We start from the raw sequence: 17,213 nt of genomic DNA on the forward strand, positions 1-17,213 counted from the left end.
TGAACTACTTGAAATTTGCGGAAAAAATAAAAAATTTCTTAAATAAATAATAATCTATCAAATTGCAATAAAATAAACTGCTCGTCTAAAAATATTTGAAATAAATGATAACAATCAAAGTTTGCAAAAATCTAAACGTTTAAACAACGTAAACAGTCTCATGAAAATCAGAGTATTTGAATCAACATGCATAAAGTTCTTAAAACATAGGCGGTCCTCGGGTTTAGCCTCCTGCCCAATCCAAGCCGGCTCATTGGTCCCCACCCCTCGTCTTCTCATACTCGTCCTCACCTGCATCAATCAATTCTAGTGAGTCTAAAGAATCAACGGTCAACATGTATAAACTGGAGATAACAAGTAATACCTAATAAAACCATATGCATCTTTAAAGTAGAGCGTACATACTTAAACTTGAACGTACTTGCATAAACTTAGACGTGTCATCGTATCGTAAAACGTTTCATAAACATACTTTCATCATACACACTTGAACATGCATAAACTTCATCATTTTGCGTAGAGATATGTTTCAAAGCAAGTGACCCATACATAAATGCGTCTGATCAGACTAAACCACAGTACTGGGCTGGCAGGGAAAATTCACTACCACATACATGAGATCCCCGGTCATGCTTTACCAGGTGAATTGGTCCCTAGTCATGCATTATCACTTTCTAATCACGATCAAAACCCGGTCATGCTTTATCGGGGCGGAGATGTCCTCGGCCACGTTCACCGACTTCCAAACCCGTTCATATTTGGTCACAAGACATTTAACATACATCAAAAATATAAAATATTTTCTTTTGCATGTCGAACATACTTACATGGCTTTGAGGGATTCGTTGGATTTCGCTTGGGGGCCACTGTTGCACATAATAACTCAATTTCATGCCCTTAAATTCCATACATAGACGTAATAGTCGTGCTCACCACCAAAGTGACAATTGACTTAGGACGTTCTAAAACACTTGGGACTTGACCTCATTCAATCAACATACTAACCCACGACTCGAACCCCGAAACAATCTTGACATAGAGTAAGAAATGTACTAAGTAATGGAAGACACGGAACTCGCTTAAACCGTAGTTCAACGTTCCCCAATCAAACTTCGTAATATATAAACTAAATTTTAGTATGCTAGGACAGAATCACTGTACCATGCTGTTCTAGGGCTTCTTTGGTTGCGATCCACCAACTCTTTGCGACTTCCCGTAACTGGTGTCCAATCAGTTTAACTCTCCGTTCATCTGGGTAATCGATTGAATCAAATAGAATCTCGATATCGTCGAGCCAACTCTCACAATAACTTGTCGTCTCAATACCCCTCAGAATCGGCGGTTGAAATGACTGAAACCTCTTCAGCATTGTTTCCATCGGAGTTTCTGACACATCCATCAGATAAACCGAAGTACCACCTGATTCTGGAATTCTTCGAGGAGGTATATCTGATTACCAAAAGAATTAGTAACCAAATACAACAAACATGTTTTAGTCCTCCTCTGATCATCTTACTACTAATCAAGAATCAGTTCTGATTCATTCTCAATAATACATTTGATTAATCAAATCAGATAATCAAGTAAACATGTATTTTAAAGCGGTAAAACATGCTAGCAATCAAAAGCAAGGAAAGAAAACTCAATCTACCCGCTCACTAGCTTCTATCTCAGTCTCAAGGACCTACAGTTCTAGACCTATTGCTCTGATACCACCTGCTGTGGGGACCCGAACCTAATTCGTCTTCTTAATCGTTATTAAGAATCAATATAACAATTAAGAAATGTTGGAAATAAATTTTTTTTTTTAAATTCAAGTGCGGAAACATAATGTATTCGATCAAATATACATGTCAAAATAAAGGTACAAGTCTTGTACAACATTTATTTATTTCCACTAAAGTTTCGTCACTATATCAAGTACTGAAACCACTCTACTCTAAGTCCGGATCTCCACGCTAAATTCTGAATCTCTCATCCTCTTCCTGATCTCAATCCTGTCCCACTTGTTGTCATGCACACATACAAACAAGACAACAGCCGGATAACTCCGGTGAGAATTATATTCCCAGTATAAATCAAGTATGCATGCATTTCATATAAACAGATATAACATCACAAAACAGATATTCATAATATGTGTCATAATCAGAAACATGAATCAATAACAAACTGTAAATCATACTCTGAACATGTACCATAATCAGGAACATGAATCGGTATCAACCAGTAAATCACATTCTGTAACTCTTAGACTCGGACTCGACTCATTCCTAATCTAGGGATCCCGATCTGAATAAGAACGCAACGTTCTCCCATCTACTTTACCCCAGCTAGATGGTGGTGCGTTCTTAGTCCCAGACTTTGGCTGTCTATATCGAAGATCTGCAATAGGAGTCGGTCTTCTCCTCAATATATCGATATATATACAAAAGTCCAGTGACTTGGCGGTTCTGCCATGGCGATTCTGCCAAAGACTAGGCGGATCTACCCAACTCTAACTCATGCTTTGCTAAAGATCAATAGACTAGGCATATCAATAGCAAGACTTGTAAATATCAATACAGTAATCATTCAGTATGTAATTTTGGGAAACTCAAGTCAAATCTAGCTCGAGTTGTCCAATCCCGAATCAACATTGATTTATACCTTTCTTTTCGTTCTGTCGAAGTCTCGAACTCACTGTCTGTCAAATCAATCTGACAATAACAAAATCAAATACACTGTATCATTGTATAACTCAACTCAATATCTATTCTGATCAATACTCAAATCAAACATAATCTGATCCATATCAACGATATCAGGATACAATCTCAATCAATACTGAATTTGATCAAAATCAATCTACTGATGTTTCGACGGCATAATAATACAATCTTGATAACCCCGTCAATCTCAACATCACAGATATAATGCTACAACTCACACACGATATCAATACGAATCATAATCTTCAATAATAACAGATCATAATACCAAATCATAACAATGATATAAACATCCCGTTCTTCGATCTGACTTAAATTATACGATGTCTACTATGTCAAGAACAACATATATCCATCACATCTGATTCTGGCCGTATCATAATTTCAAATCGTATCGAAACCTAATAACACTTACGTCCAGTTGTAGCCTGTAACGAAAGGGTCACTGTAATGAAGCCAGATTACGAATCAGACGGTCGGATTTCTCACAAATCGAATTAAAACCTTCGAAGGAATTTAGAACTTCCGTGGCCCTCCTTTGTTTCTTCCTTTCTTGCTGCCGATTGAAGGAAGTTTGTATATATATATATATATATATATATACTTATATATATATATATATATATATATATATATATACAAACTTATATATATATATATATATATATATATATATAAGTTTGTATATATATATATATATATATATATATATATATATATATATATATATATATATATATATATGTTGCGTTTTTTCTTAATTGCTTGCAAGTGCACAACGTCAATTTGTAATAAAATGTATTTTCGAGTACAAATGTCGATCCCACGAGGAGTATGTATTTAAATATATATTAATGCTTGCAATTAAAATAGTGTAAATTTTATTTAGAAAAATCAATTGACAGATTTTTTTGCACCAATAACTGGATTGAAAATAAATTTAATTATATTATAACACCAAGCATTTTATAACAAATAACTATGGAATAAAAGATCTAGAGGTCCGATTTCACACAACTATCCACCATGTGTTATTTTGTGTAGCTATATTATAAATGTCCTTCTTATTCATTAGCCGAGAATTCTAAATTATCTACTCTCTCTCCCGAGTGTTAAATAGATATTAATTATCTAATAACGGATTGTCACATAATAACTTCTTTTAATGGCTTCAATAGCAATATATGTCCTCCCGAACTATATAAATACCATCGATGTATTTTTCTCTTTCTTGTTTATAAATTCTCTTTTCCAAGTGATAAATTATAAACATAAGAATCATTCAAGATATGGCCAGTAAACTGAAAGCATTAAGATTGGAAAAATACAAATGAATAATGAGGAAAACTTATATAGCATAATTCATAAATCCCAACACATGGTTTCTAGTTTTGTTCCATCATTCCTCTAGAAATAAAAATTAGTTCATAATAAAAATAACATAACAACAATAAAACATGGTTTTAAAACAAGACATATCAAATAAAAATAAAGAAAGAAGACTTAGAACAAGATGTCGAAGTGCTGATTCCGTCCCCGGATTTGTGCAAAAGAATTCTCAAGAACTTGATGAACTTGATCTGTAATCTTTCTTCAGCAGCCTCCAATCCTTCCCTTGACTCCCCAATACCCTAGATAGTGAATAATAGAAGCCTTTTATAGTCCAGACAAGCTTCCCCACGCAGCTTACCATTTTCCTCTACTTTTGTTCGAAGTCCACAAAGTTACAGATTTTTCGGACTCTGTTTTGCGAAGGACCGCGGGTGCGGTACAACACAGACCGCGGGTGCGGTGCTGTTTCAGGGTACCTTTCATTTTCGAACTACAAAGACCACGGGTGCAGTAAGACAGGGACCGCGGGTGCGGTAAGGCTTTGGCAGAGTCTTTTAATTTCTAACTTTAGGGACCGCGGGTGCGGTCATGCTTCTGCCATTTTTCAACACTTTACTACTCAAAATTCTCATTCTAAGCTTCCAAACTACAACAACAAAAACAACAATAAATCACATAAAAGCTTCTCAAGAATAACAAAATTTCAAGTTAAAAACAAGTAATAAAAGTACAATAAATTGCACTTATCAAATTCCCCCAAACTTAAGATTTTGCTAGTCCCGAGCAAAACAAAACAACACAAACAAACAAGTCATGAAATATTTTAAAGAACTTGGCCTCAAGATATTTTAACTAACTCTTCATGCATTCACAATTCAAATCAATCCAACCACTTGTTCATCCGGATAAAATCATGCAATCGATTAATTTTCTTAACTTATAATCTCTTCAACTCATATTTCAAAACATTCTCAATCAATTTCACTTTTTACAAACACAAATCAAGAGGTCTTTTACGGTAAAAATTGGGTTCAAAGCAATATTCATTCAAGAAATGGATACCCAATAAATATTTGATGCAAAGAGGTGTGTGTAAAATTTATCAAGATTCTTATTCAATGAAAGTGTTTATCGATTGTCCATAAGATAGATCCTCCCAATCACTCTCCACTAGTATAATGGACAACTATGACTAGGTTAATAAGATTTTCAATGGTTATAATGTTAGGCCTTGTCTCATGGCTACAAATAAAGATTAGGAGTTCAAAGAAGGGAGTAAGTTGAATTTTATTTCTTTTGCAAACTGCACTTTTTCTTTTATCTCCAATTTTGTTTTATTCATTTCATCTCCTTTTCTCTCCTTTTTCTCCAACTTCATCAATGTAACATCATTCATTTTTCTTTTCTTTTGTAGGAAAATTTTCATTTCTTTGATCTTGTGAATTCTTAGTCCCTTGAGAAGGTAGGAAAATAAAGTTTAAGATATTTAACGGGGTAGTAAATGTGGGATATTTGAAAGAACATCGAATGTGGGTCTTTTACACATATTAACGTGTGCCATTCGAATTCATATAAGCTCAAAGAGGTGACAAATGATAAATTATTTTTATTTGGTAGCTTGAAAGGCTCAATCGATCCAAAAATCACCTAAATCATTCCTATATCATAAGTTGTCAGTATTTCGCCTTGAGTGATGTTTGAATAGTTCTATACAAAATCTCAATCCACCAACATAAAGTAAAATCTAATCATCGTGAAAATGGTGTCTCAATGCATCAACCAAATACATATATATTCAAAAGAAAAGTGCTTGGCTTCCAAGAAATTTCAAGAACACAATTCTTTTCTCATATAGGCTCAAGAGGGCTTCAAATGAATATTTATGAACAATATAAATAGGCCCAAATAAAATCAAAGATTGCCTCAATCATATATGTGTTTGCAAAAATTTATTTCGATGTCAAATGAAAATCACAGAGTTGTATAGAAATTATAAGTCTCAAACTTACCTAATCTCATGATTGTTCTCTACATTTTTCAAATTGATCGATTAACATGAATGTAATGCATGACTTTTCTTCTTAATGCAACATTTTTCTTTTCTCATCATTGGCCATTTTAAATAAAAAATTTTATGACTATAAACACACAAGCAAACAACTACAAAAATAAATAAACACAAAATAAATAAATAAACACTCAAAAGAAAATAAACACACAAAATAAAATAACATAAATCAAATCTCCCCCAAACTAAAACATGTGTATCGTCCTCGATGTAAATAAGCATGAAAATTAGGAGAATACGCATATCTCGGGCGACGACCGTCAGTGGTCATCGCCATCCTCATCATCTTCGTCATCTTGTTGTGGTTGGAACTCCGGCGGGTGATATATGGGTGGCCACTGTGGAGGAGGTGGGAATGGATTGCCAGAGGTTGAAGCCGATGGAAATTGTTGAGCCAAGACAGATGTAAAATCCATCATATATCCCATAAATGTGTCGGTCCTAAACCGAAATGCATCCATTTCTTGGCATTGATGTTTCATATCTTCTTCCAACTGGGTCAACCTATCTCTCCTATTTCGTTGTTGCGGTTGTGGTTGTGGTTCTTGAGATTGAGCCTGGGCACGTCTCTCTGCAGCTCTTCTGTTAAATTCCCTTTCTGCTCGACGTGCCGCAGCATGTTCACCTCTAACTACCCTATGTGGTTGAACTACCACAATGGGGTTTTTAGGCTTCAACAATTCTTCATTTACTGCCCAAGTCACTCCCGCATTTTGGCATAAAGCAGTGATAAGAGAAGGGTGGAGGAGTCCACTAGGAGAGTTACCTCTTGCATATTCAAGCATCGAACTCTGAAGCAATTGACCTAAATCAATTGTCTTCCACGTCATAATGCAAAAAGTAAGAATTGCCCTGTCCTTGATAACTGTGGTGGTATGCTCAGTAGGCTTAATCCTAGTAAAAATAAATGAATACCAATATTTGGCAACACTTTTGAGATCAGACTTAGCTAGGCTAACATGCACTTCATCCCTCATTCTCCATTCCGCTCCCTCTATGCAAATTGTTTGAAGAATATTATTATAATCTACATGCTCAGCCCAGTATTCTTCATATTCATCGTGCATTACATGAGGGATACCATATAACGTATTGATTGTATGTGCATCAAAGGCTACCATTTTTCCTCGCACCAACACCTTCAACTGATCATGCCTAACCTTGAGGTTAGCATAAAATTCTCTCACCAACGAAATGACAGCATCTTGTGGCTGCCTGCCAAACTCATCCCAATGCCGAGCAGTAAGCATTAGTCCAATTTCAGTTCGAGGGAAACTAATATAAAATCCCCTTTCTTTTATAATGCTCTTGCTCAAAATCTTTCCATAGTTCCCCTCCGCTTGTTCGTCCCAAAACCTGTTTGCATCGTAATTCACAGATGATGAGGCACCCTTAGATTGTTTTTATCTTGGAGGCATTTTATCGAACACCTTTCAATCACTAACTTCTCCTCAATCCAATTCACAAAATTTAATGATTCTTGCACTCCCCCAAACTTAATACTCACAATATCCACACCTCAACAATATACACAACATTCAATCAATAATATCCACAATACCAAGAATGTACTTCACTAAACGTAATTTCCTTCCATAGCAAATAACACCTTCAATTTCGAAATTTCAACAAATATGCAATGGATTTGCTCACCTTGAGTGTGTTGAAATGTTTCTTGAAGAACAAAATCAAAGCTCCATCCAATTCTTGAAGAAATTTTCGAGCCCCTTTAAAACCCTAGGTTTGATGTTGTTTTTTGTGGAAAGAAAAGTGATATTTGATGGAATGAATGAAGATATTTAGGTTGGAGTGGTAAATTTGTTGAAGAAATAACAAAAATTGAGTGTGAAAAGTTTGTTCTTGAGAAAAGATTTCGAAGGAAGGAGAGAAATTTGAGAGAGGTGTTCTTCGATTATGAAAATTTCTGCCCCATTTTGTTTTTAAAACTATCGACCGCGGGTGCGGTGTGCAAGGGACCGCGGGTGCGGTATGCTCTCGAATTAATTTTGATATTCAGTATTCCATGACCGCGGGTGCGGTGCACAGGAGACCGCGGGTGCGATGTGTTCTCGAAAAATGTAGCATATTTCGATACTAATCAACCGCGGCTGCGGTGCAGGAACAACCGCGGGTGCGGTATGCTCTCGGGACATGTTGCGCGGGTGCGCTCCAAAATATACCGCGGGTGCGGTGCTTTCTCGGCAATTTCTTTAAAATTTTTCTTCCTTAACCGCGGGTGCGGTACTCCTTCGGGAAAAAATTTTTTCTTCTTCATTTTTAGAGTCCTGAGAATAAAACAAGTGGAATTCATTAGTTTTGGGAAGATATAAGCACACACTATACTAAAAAAAATATAAACAACCTATAATAAGAATACTAGAATAAAAGCAAAACCGAAAACAAATTGCAAAAGAGAAACAAAAATTTGGGTTGCCTCCCAATAAGCGCTTGGTTTAACGTCTTCAGACCGACTTCCATCAGTCTACATCAAGTCGATCCGCCCAAAGGAATGTTTTTAAGGTGCCTTACCTCAGTTCCATAATATGGCTTAACTCGCTGCCCATTCACCTTGAAGGTCCTTCCATCTTTGACCTCGAAGTCGAATTCTTGTAATAGCAGTATCCACCTTATCAAGCGTGGTTTCGCATCCTTCTTGGCAAATAGGTAGCGAATAGCTGCATGGTCAGTAAAAACAATTACCTTTGTGCCGATCAGATATGGCCTGAATTTGTCGAAGGCAAATACTACAGCAAGCATCTCCTTTTCAGTCGTGGTGTAATTTTGCTGTGCAGCATCCATAGTACGGCTTTCATAATATATTGCCCTAAACATCCTTTCTCTTCTTTGGCCCAATACCGCAACAACGGCATAATCACTTGCGTCACACATCGGCTCAAAGGGCTCCTTCCAGTCCGGCACTATCATGATTGGTGCTGTCACCAATGCCCTCTTGATTTTCTCAAACACCTGCAAACAATCATCATCAAATATGAATGTGGAATCTTTTTCAAGCAAATTACATAAGGGTTTAGTGATCTTAGAAAAATCTTTAATGAATCTCCGATAAAACCCCGCATGTCCTAGAAAGCTCCTTATTCCTTTGATGTTCTTTGGTGGAGGAAGTTTTTCAATTGCAACCACCTTGGCTCTATCCACCTCTAATCCCTTAGATGATACTTTATGTCTCAGGACAATGCCCTCTTGGACCATAAAGTGACATTTTTCCCAATTAAGAACTAGGTTCTTTTCTTGACATCTCTGCAACACAAGAGATAAGTTATGTAAACAATGATCAAATGAAGAGCCAAATACCGAGAAGTCATCCATGAAGACTTCCATGATTTCTTCCACCATGTCTGCAAATATAGCCATCATACACCTCTGAAAAGTGGCCGGTGCATTGCATAGCCCAAAAGGCATTCTCCTAAAAGCGAACGTGCCATAGGGACACGTAAAAGTAGTCTTTTCCTGATCTTCTGGTGTTATAGCTATCTGGTTATAACCTGAATAACCATCTAAGAAGCAATAATGACAATAACCAGCAAGTCTATCTAGCATTTGATCAATAAAAGGCAATGGAAAATGATCTTTTCGGGTGGCATTGTTTAATTTTCTATAATCCATACAAACTCGCCAACCAGTTACAGTACGAGTAGATATTAATTCATCATATTCATTTTTAACCACAGTTATTCCACCCTTTTTCGGTACAACTTGTACAGGAGACACCCAACTACTATCAGAAATAGCATATATCACACCAGCATTCAACAATTTAAGCACCTCATTTTTCACAACTTCTTTCATTGCCGGATTTAATCTCCTCTGATGATCCACATAAGGAGTATACGACTCCTCCATTAAAATTTTATGCATGCATATAGTGGGGCTAATTCCCCTAATATCAGAAATCGACCATCCCAATGCAGTTTTATATTCCCTCAATACTCTCAATAATTTATATTTTTCATCAATAGTAAGGGAGGAAGATATGATTACCGGATATGTCGACTTCTCTCCTAAGAATGCATAACATAGGTGGCTTGGCAGTTCCTTCAGATCAGGAGAGGGTGATATTACCTCTATTTTCTCTTTGACGTTCAACTCCTCAATCAACACATCCGTTTTCTTTTCTTTATGCAATACTTCAAGAGCCACCAGTTGCTCTTTCACTTCCCAGTCGTCTTCACTAACAGCTTCAGCAGCTCTAACCAAGCAACTCTCCAAAGGGTCCCTAATTCCTCCACAGTCAAAGGATACACATGAGTCTATAACATCAATGCTTTTACAAGTACTTACCTCATTTGATCCCTTCATGGCATGATAGATATTAAAAATGACTTCTTCTCCACCAACTCTCAAGGTGAGTTCACCCTTATGCACATCTATCAATGCCCTTCCAGTTGCCAGGAATGGTCTCCCAAAGATTAATGGAGCATCATTATCTTCTTCCATATCTAGAATCACAAAGTCTGCAGGAAAAATAAACTTATCCACTTTTACCAATACATCATCGACGATCCCTCTTGGATTTGTAAGACTTCTGTCTGCAAGCTGTAGGGTGATAGTGGTTGGTTTAACTTCTCCAAGCTCCAATTTCCTGAAAATAGAAAATGGCATCAAATTAATACTTGCTCCTAAATCACATTAAGCTTTACTACAATGAGAACCACCAATAAAGCAAGGAATAGTAAAACTCCCTGGATCTTTCAATTTTTGTGGTAATTTCTTTTGTAGGATGGAACTGCACTCCTCAGTAAGCTTCACTGTCTCAAACTCTTGCAGCTTCCTCTTTTTAGACATCACATCTTTAAAGAACTTGACGTAGTTTGGCATTTGCTCCAAGGCATCAGCAAATGGTATATTGATGTGTATCTTCTTAAAAATCTCAAGGAATTTTGCAAATTGGTCATCTAAACTCTTCTTTTTGAACCTCTGATGGTATGGAATGGCAGGCTTAAATGCAGGAGGTTGTGTAACTTTTGTCTTAGAGTCCTCAACCTTATTCTCTATTATAACCTCAAACTCAACATCTTCCACTGACTTCTCACTTTCCAACATCTTCTTGGGACTTTGAACATCCAATTCTTTTCCGCTTCTCAAAGTGACTGCCTTGCACTGTTCTTTTGGATTAACTTCAGTATTACTCGGAAATTGACCCCTGTTCTGATCTCTCAAAGCATTAGCTAACTGTCCAATTTGTGTCTCCAAAGATTTCATCGTAGCACCCATGTTTCCTATGTGAGTCTCCATGCTATCAAGCCGAGACTCAGTTCTAGCCATCTTCTTTCCAGATTCAGCCACAAATGCACCTACCAAATCCTCAAACGAAGGCTTTCCCTCCCCTTTTGATGTATTGAACCCCGGAGGAGGATTCAACTCATTCTTATTGTTTGCATAAGAAAAATTTTCATGATTTCTCAAACCTGGATGATAAGTATTAGGAGGAGGGTTACCTCGATATCCTTCAAATCCACCAAAGTTTCTGTTGTTGATATATTGGGCTTCTTCAAGAGAATGAGTTTCTTCAGCAACAACGGAAGGACCTTCAGTGTCAGGTATGCTCACTTTATTCATGGCTGCTAGTTGTGTGGTCAATGCAGAAACTTGGGCGGTTAGTGAAGTGATAGGATCCACGGCATAAATACCAGCTGTCTTCTTTACTCCTGACCTTTCAGATGGCCACTGATAACTGTTAATAGTCATTTGTTCAAGCAAATCATATGGTGATTTGGCAAATATCGTTCCACCAGCTGCTGCATCCACAGTGCCTCTTGTTTGTCCATTCAAACCATTATAAAACAATTCAATCTGTACCCAATCTCAAAACCATGGTTTTGACACCTCCTCAACAACTCCTTATACCGTTCCCATGCCTCATATAATTGCTCAAAGTCAGTCTGCCTAAAAGTACTTATCTCTATCTTCAACTGTGCAGACTTCGCAGGTGAAAAATATTTAGCAAGGAACTTGGTTGCTAACTCCTGCCATGTAGTGATACTCCCCAAAGGAAGCGATTGGAGCCATCCTCTTGCTTGATCCCTAGAAACACCATTTATTTTTACTGTATCAGTGATTTCAAGGAATGTTCTGAGATGTAGATGAGGATCTGCAGTAGCGGTTCCCCCAAACTGATTCTGTTGAACCATATTTATCAATGCTGGCTTAAGCTCAAAGTTGTTTGCATTAATAGTCCCTCGTGCTATGACAGAGTAATGAGCATTCAGTACCGGCCTAAAATGATCTCTGATGGGTATTGCAGGGGGTGGATTTTCATAATCTCTGTTTTCAGCCATTGCTCGAATCTCTTCTCTTCTTGCATTTCTTAATCTTCTTGTGGTTCTTTCGATTTCAGGATCAAAGATAAGCAAGTCAAGATTGTGCGATCTTCGCATGCACTGTCAAACAAAGATAAGACACAAATCAATGTTTAATGTATTACAATAAAAACAACTCTAAATTAAAATAAAGACTAATTGGTAACAATACTAATATAAATTTAAAATAGACACTCCCCGGCAAAGACGCCAAAAACTTGTTGCGTTTTTTCTTAATTGCTTGCAAGTGCACAACGTCAATTTGTAATAAAATGTATTTTCGAGTACAAGTGTCGATCCCACGAGGAGTATGTATTTAAATATATATTAATGCTTGCAATTAAAATAGTCTCAATTTTATTTAGAAAAATCAATTGACAGATTTCTTTGCACCAATAACTAGATTGAAAATAAATTTAATTATATTATAACACCAAACTTTTTATAACAAATAACTATGGAATAAAAGATCTAGAGGTCCGATTTCACACAACAATCCACCATGTGTTATTTTGTGTAGCTATATTATAAATGTCCTTCTTATTCATTAGCCAAGAATTCTAAATTATCTACTCCCTCTCCCGAGTTTTAAATAGATATTAATTATCTAATAACGGATTGTCACGTCCCCGTCAACAATCTATAATTAAATAACACAATAAGCAATAACTTCTTTTAATGGCTTCAATAGCAATATATGTCCTCCCGAACTATATAAATACCATCGATGTATTTTTCCCTTTCTTGTTTATAAATTCCCTTTTCCAAGTGATAAATTATAAACATAAGAATCATTCAAGATATGGCCAGTAAACTGAAAGCATTAAGATTGGAAAAATACAAATGAATAATAAGGAAAACTAATATAGCATAATTCACAAATCCCAACACATGGTTTCTAGTTTTGTTCCATCATTCCTCTAGAAATAAAAATTAGTTCATAATAAAAATAACATAACAACAATAAAACATGGTTTTAAAACAAGACATATCAAATAAAAATAAAGAAAGAAGACTTAGAAAAAGATGTTGAAGTGTTGATTCTGTCCCCGGATTTGTGCAAAAGAATTCTCAAGAACTTGATGAACTTGATCTTTAATCTTTCTTCAGCAGCCTCCAATCCTTCCCTTGGCTCCCCAATACCCTAGATAGTGAATAATAGAAGTCTTTTATAGTCCAGACAAGCTTCCCCACGCAGCACACCATTTTCCTCTACTTTTATTCGAAGTCCACAAAGTTACAGATTTTTCGGACTCTGTTTTGCGAAGGACCGCGAGTGCGGTACAACACAGACCGCGGGTGCGGTGCTGTTTCGGGGTACCTTTCATTTTCGAACTACAAAGACCGCGGGTGCGGTAAGACAGGGACCGCGGGTTCGGTAAGGCTTCGGCAGAGTCTTTTAATTTCTAACTTTAGGGACCGCGGGTGCGGTCCATATGCTACCGCGGGTGCGGTCATGCTTCTGCCATTTTCAACATTTTACTACTCCAAATTCTCATTCTAAGCTTCCAAACTACAACAACAAAAACAACAACAAATTACATAAAACCTGCTCAAGAATAACAAAATTTCAAGTTAAAAACAAGTAATAAAAGTACAATAAATTGCACTTATCACATATGCGCGACTACCATCGGCGCATATGCGCGAGACACAAAGTCTCGGCGTGTAGCATCACAGCAGCTCGCGCATATGTGCGCCCTTGCTGGGCGCATATGCGCGAGGTCCTTCACAAGTTTCTACCACCCTTGCGCATATGCGCGAATCTTGGTCTCGCATATGCACGAGGTCCTCTGCCTGCCTCGCGCATATGCGCCCCGGCGGGGTCGCGCGAGGGCCCTTCCTCGCACATAATTTGGATAACCTTCCATCTATCCCGGTCTAATCCGTTCTATCTATAATCACATCTAAATCATCGACAAATCGTGTCAGATTAAAATTATCGAAATCTCGGGCCTTACATGTGGTATGTAATGAAAATTCATATTCTCCAAGGCATTGAGAAGCCACTAGTTTCCCAAATGGAGATTTTTCGAGTACAGTACTCTATACCTGGAGCAGGGGATTCACATACCCCTTGCACAAGTGTTAAGTCCGCATCATCCCCAGATGAGTCGACTGAAACAAAAATTGAAACTCCAAATCATTATCTCGATTCTTCAAGTCAACCCTTCACCTCGAGGATTGAATATGGAAATATAAACCTTAGACATGATACAAACAAGGGTAAATCTAAGGTTGATACCAATAAAACTGAAATTTCTCCATTTTAAGTGTATCAACAAAATTAAGAGAATTAAAAACTAGAATATGCATTAATCCAGCCACAATCAAGGTTGATGTATCAGGAAAATATTGTTAGAGTAGGTGCCCGTCGAACCAAGTGCTGGCCGATGGTTCATGTTGAAACTCTATGTATAAAAAATCTTTATTTTAATAAAATTTAAAATTATTGTTTTGGCACTTCTTTATCTGTATACACATGCTAGTTGCATAGATAAAGTGTTTGAATATACAATAGTAGAAAGAATATGAGATGCTCATATGATGAGTATCATGAAACTCATATTTGAAATACTGTATATTCTAAACAGTTTCTAGTCGATTCAGCCGCCGCTAAGAAGGATATATGCCGCTCGAGTTTGAGACTAGTATCTGCGATGTGAGTACCATGTTTCATTGGTAAGGGACATTGTGATGTCCGAGCATGCAGATAGGTGCTCCTTGTAGAGTGCACTGAACAACCCTCCATAAAGGACTTTCCAAGTGGTTCTCACTTATCGAGTGGAAACGTCCTAGTTTATGGTTGTACACCATTAGTCCTTATGACCCGGGACAACATTGAGACTCTATATGCTAGCATGGCAGTTTGACTTGTTTACCGACTCTTATGGGGTCATAAGGTGGCAAGGTTGGGTGTTTTGTTGAAACATATAGGGGTCGATGCAATGTAGTCGAGGATTCATCGCTTACCCTCGGGTATGGATAACGTATATGTATGTAGTTTGAAATCTCTGATCAGAGTTTGGTGGTAATTAAGAAAGGGGTTTCTTAGAGTACACCATTGACGCAACTATGACATGACACATAGTATCGATTCTTTGACAGCTCTCGATAAACCCATAGTTGTCGAATCGGTCGGGATATACGAGATGAAGGGACCGTACTGTACGCTAACCATAATTGAATGGTTCTTGTAGACACTCTCATTTGATACCTAGGAAATCATGTAAGCGATACTGCTAGACGTTTAAAATGATTGGTTGGGTACTATAAGTCTTGAGTTCTGACATTCTTAATATCAAGAGTTGATAATTTAAGAATGGAGAAATTGGGGTATGCTCATATAAGACATGTTTAGTCCCGAATCACATTAAGATGTGAACCCACGGCTAGTTGTATCAATGAACCATTGAGGATCACACAAGTGCTAGTTGAGAAGTCAAATAGTTCAATGTGTTGAACGGCTTATAAAGGAGTTTATAAGTGCAAATAAAATAGAAGTATGCCTTCTATAAAGAGCATGTAACTTTTACTTTGAGGAAGTTTTCCTAAATTAAAAGTTGGCCAAACAAATAATGTATTTGAAAATTGTGATTTTCACAAACATTATTATGGACTAAATTAAATTAATTCAATTTTGAATTAATTAAACAATAGTGGACCTAGTAGAGTCCAAATAATTAAATTAATTCAACTGTTGAATTAATTAAACAACATTGGGCATTGTAGAGCCCAATTAGAAATAATTATTAAATTTGTGGGCTTGAGTAAAATCAAGTAAAGTTTAAATGGATTTTGAGACATTTAAATAAAATTCCATGGGCCTTGTAATTGTTACAAGCCCAAATAGAACTTCATGCTTGGGAGGTGAAGGGTTGGAGGCAAATTTTGAGTTTTTGGCATGACATGCACATGCAACTTTTTGCTTTTAGGTTTTTGCACAACCAAGACAAGTCATCCTTCCCTCCTCCGCTACAAGCCTTGGCCGAAAAATTTGATACATCATTCTCCTCCATTTTTCTTCTTCATTTTGTTGGAAAGATTATTCTTCTCAATGAAAAATGCTCTAATTTTTTTATTGCAAAATTAGAGTGGTTCTACTTTGTTAGTGGTGAACCTAATTTTGAAGGAAGAAGTTCAAGAAAAAGGAGGCTTGTAGATTGGTTCATCCATTCAAAAGCTTAGTTGTTTGACAACTAAGTCGGAGCCATCATCAATCTTACGAGATTGATTGGTATTTCTTTAAAACACTCTATGTAAGACATTTTGTTGTTTTTGTATTTGCTACACACTATAGGATTGAGGTGTTCGATTTTCGCCCTTGAAAAATTATTTTGAAACTTCCGTTGCGCATTCGGGCACCTTAATCGATCCTTTTTCAAGTGGTATCATGAGCTATGGTTACTATTTTGTGTATCATATACCTGATATTATATTGAAAACCTATTTCGAAACGCACGAGAAATTAATACAACAAAACCGAGGCCATTTTTGTGAATGTTTTCCGGCAGCATGTTGCTGCCCATTTTGGGCAGCGCTGTCCGAACCCCCTATTAAAAATAAAAATCAAAAAATTTTGTTGGCCGGAATCTGGCGACGACGATGACGACTAGGGTTTCCAAAAGTGTTTTGTAATATCAAAGTGTCATGGCCTTTGAAGTTATTGGGCCATTAGATGGATAACATTTTTTTGAAATTTAAATGGATCAAATTTTTTTTTTGGTGAAAAATGATTTTTGGGGCCTTTCAGTTTAAATTTTTAAAATTTGTACATATTTTTTC

Source organism: Primulina eburnea, chromosome 7, assembly GCF_022965805.1.
Source record: "Primulina eburnea isolate SZY01 chromosome 7, ASM2296580v1, whole genome shotgun sequence".
NCBI classification, from domain to species: domain Eukaryota; kingdom Viridiplantae; phylum Streptophyta; class Magnoliopsida; order Lamiales; family Gesneriaceae; genus Primulina; species Primulina eburnea.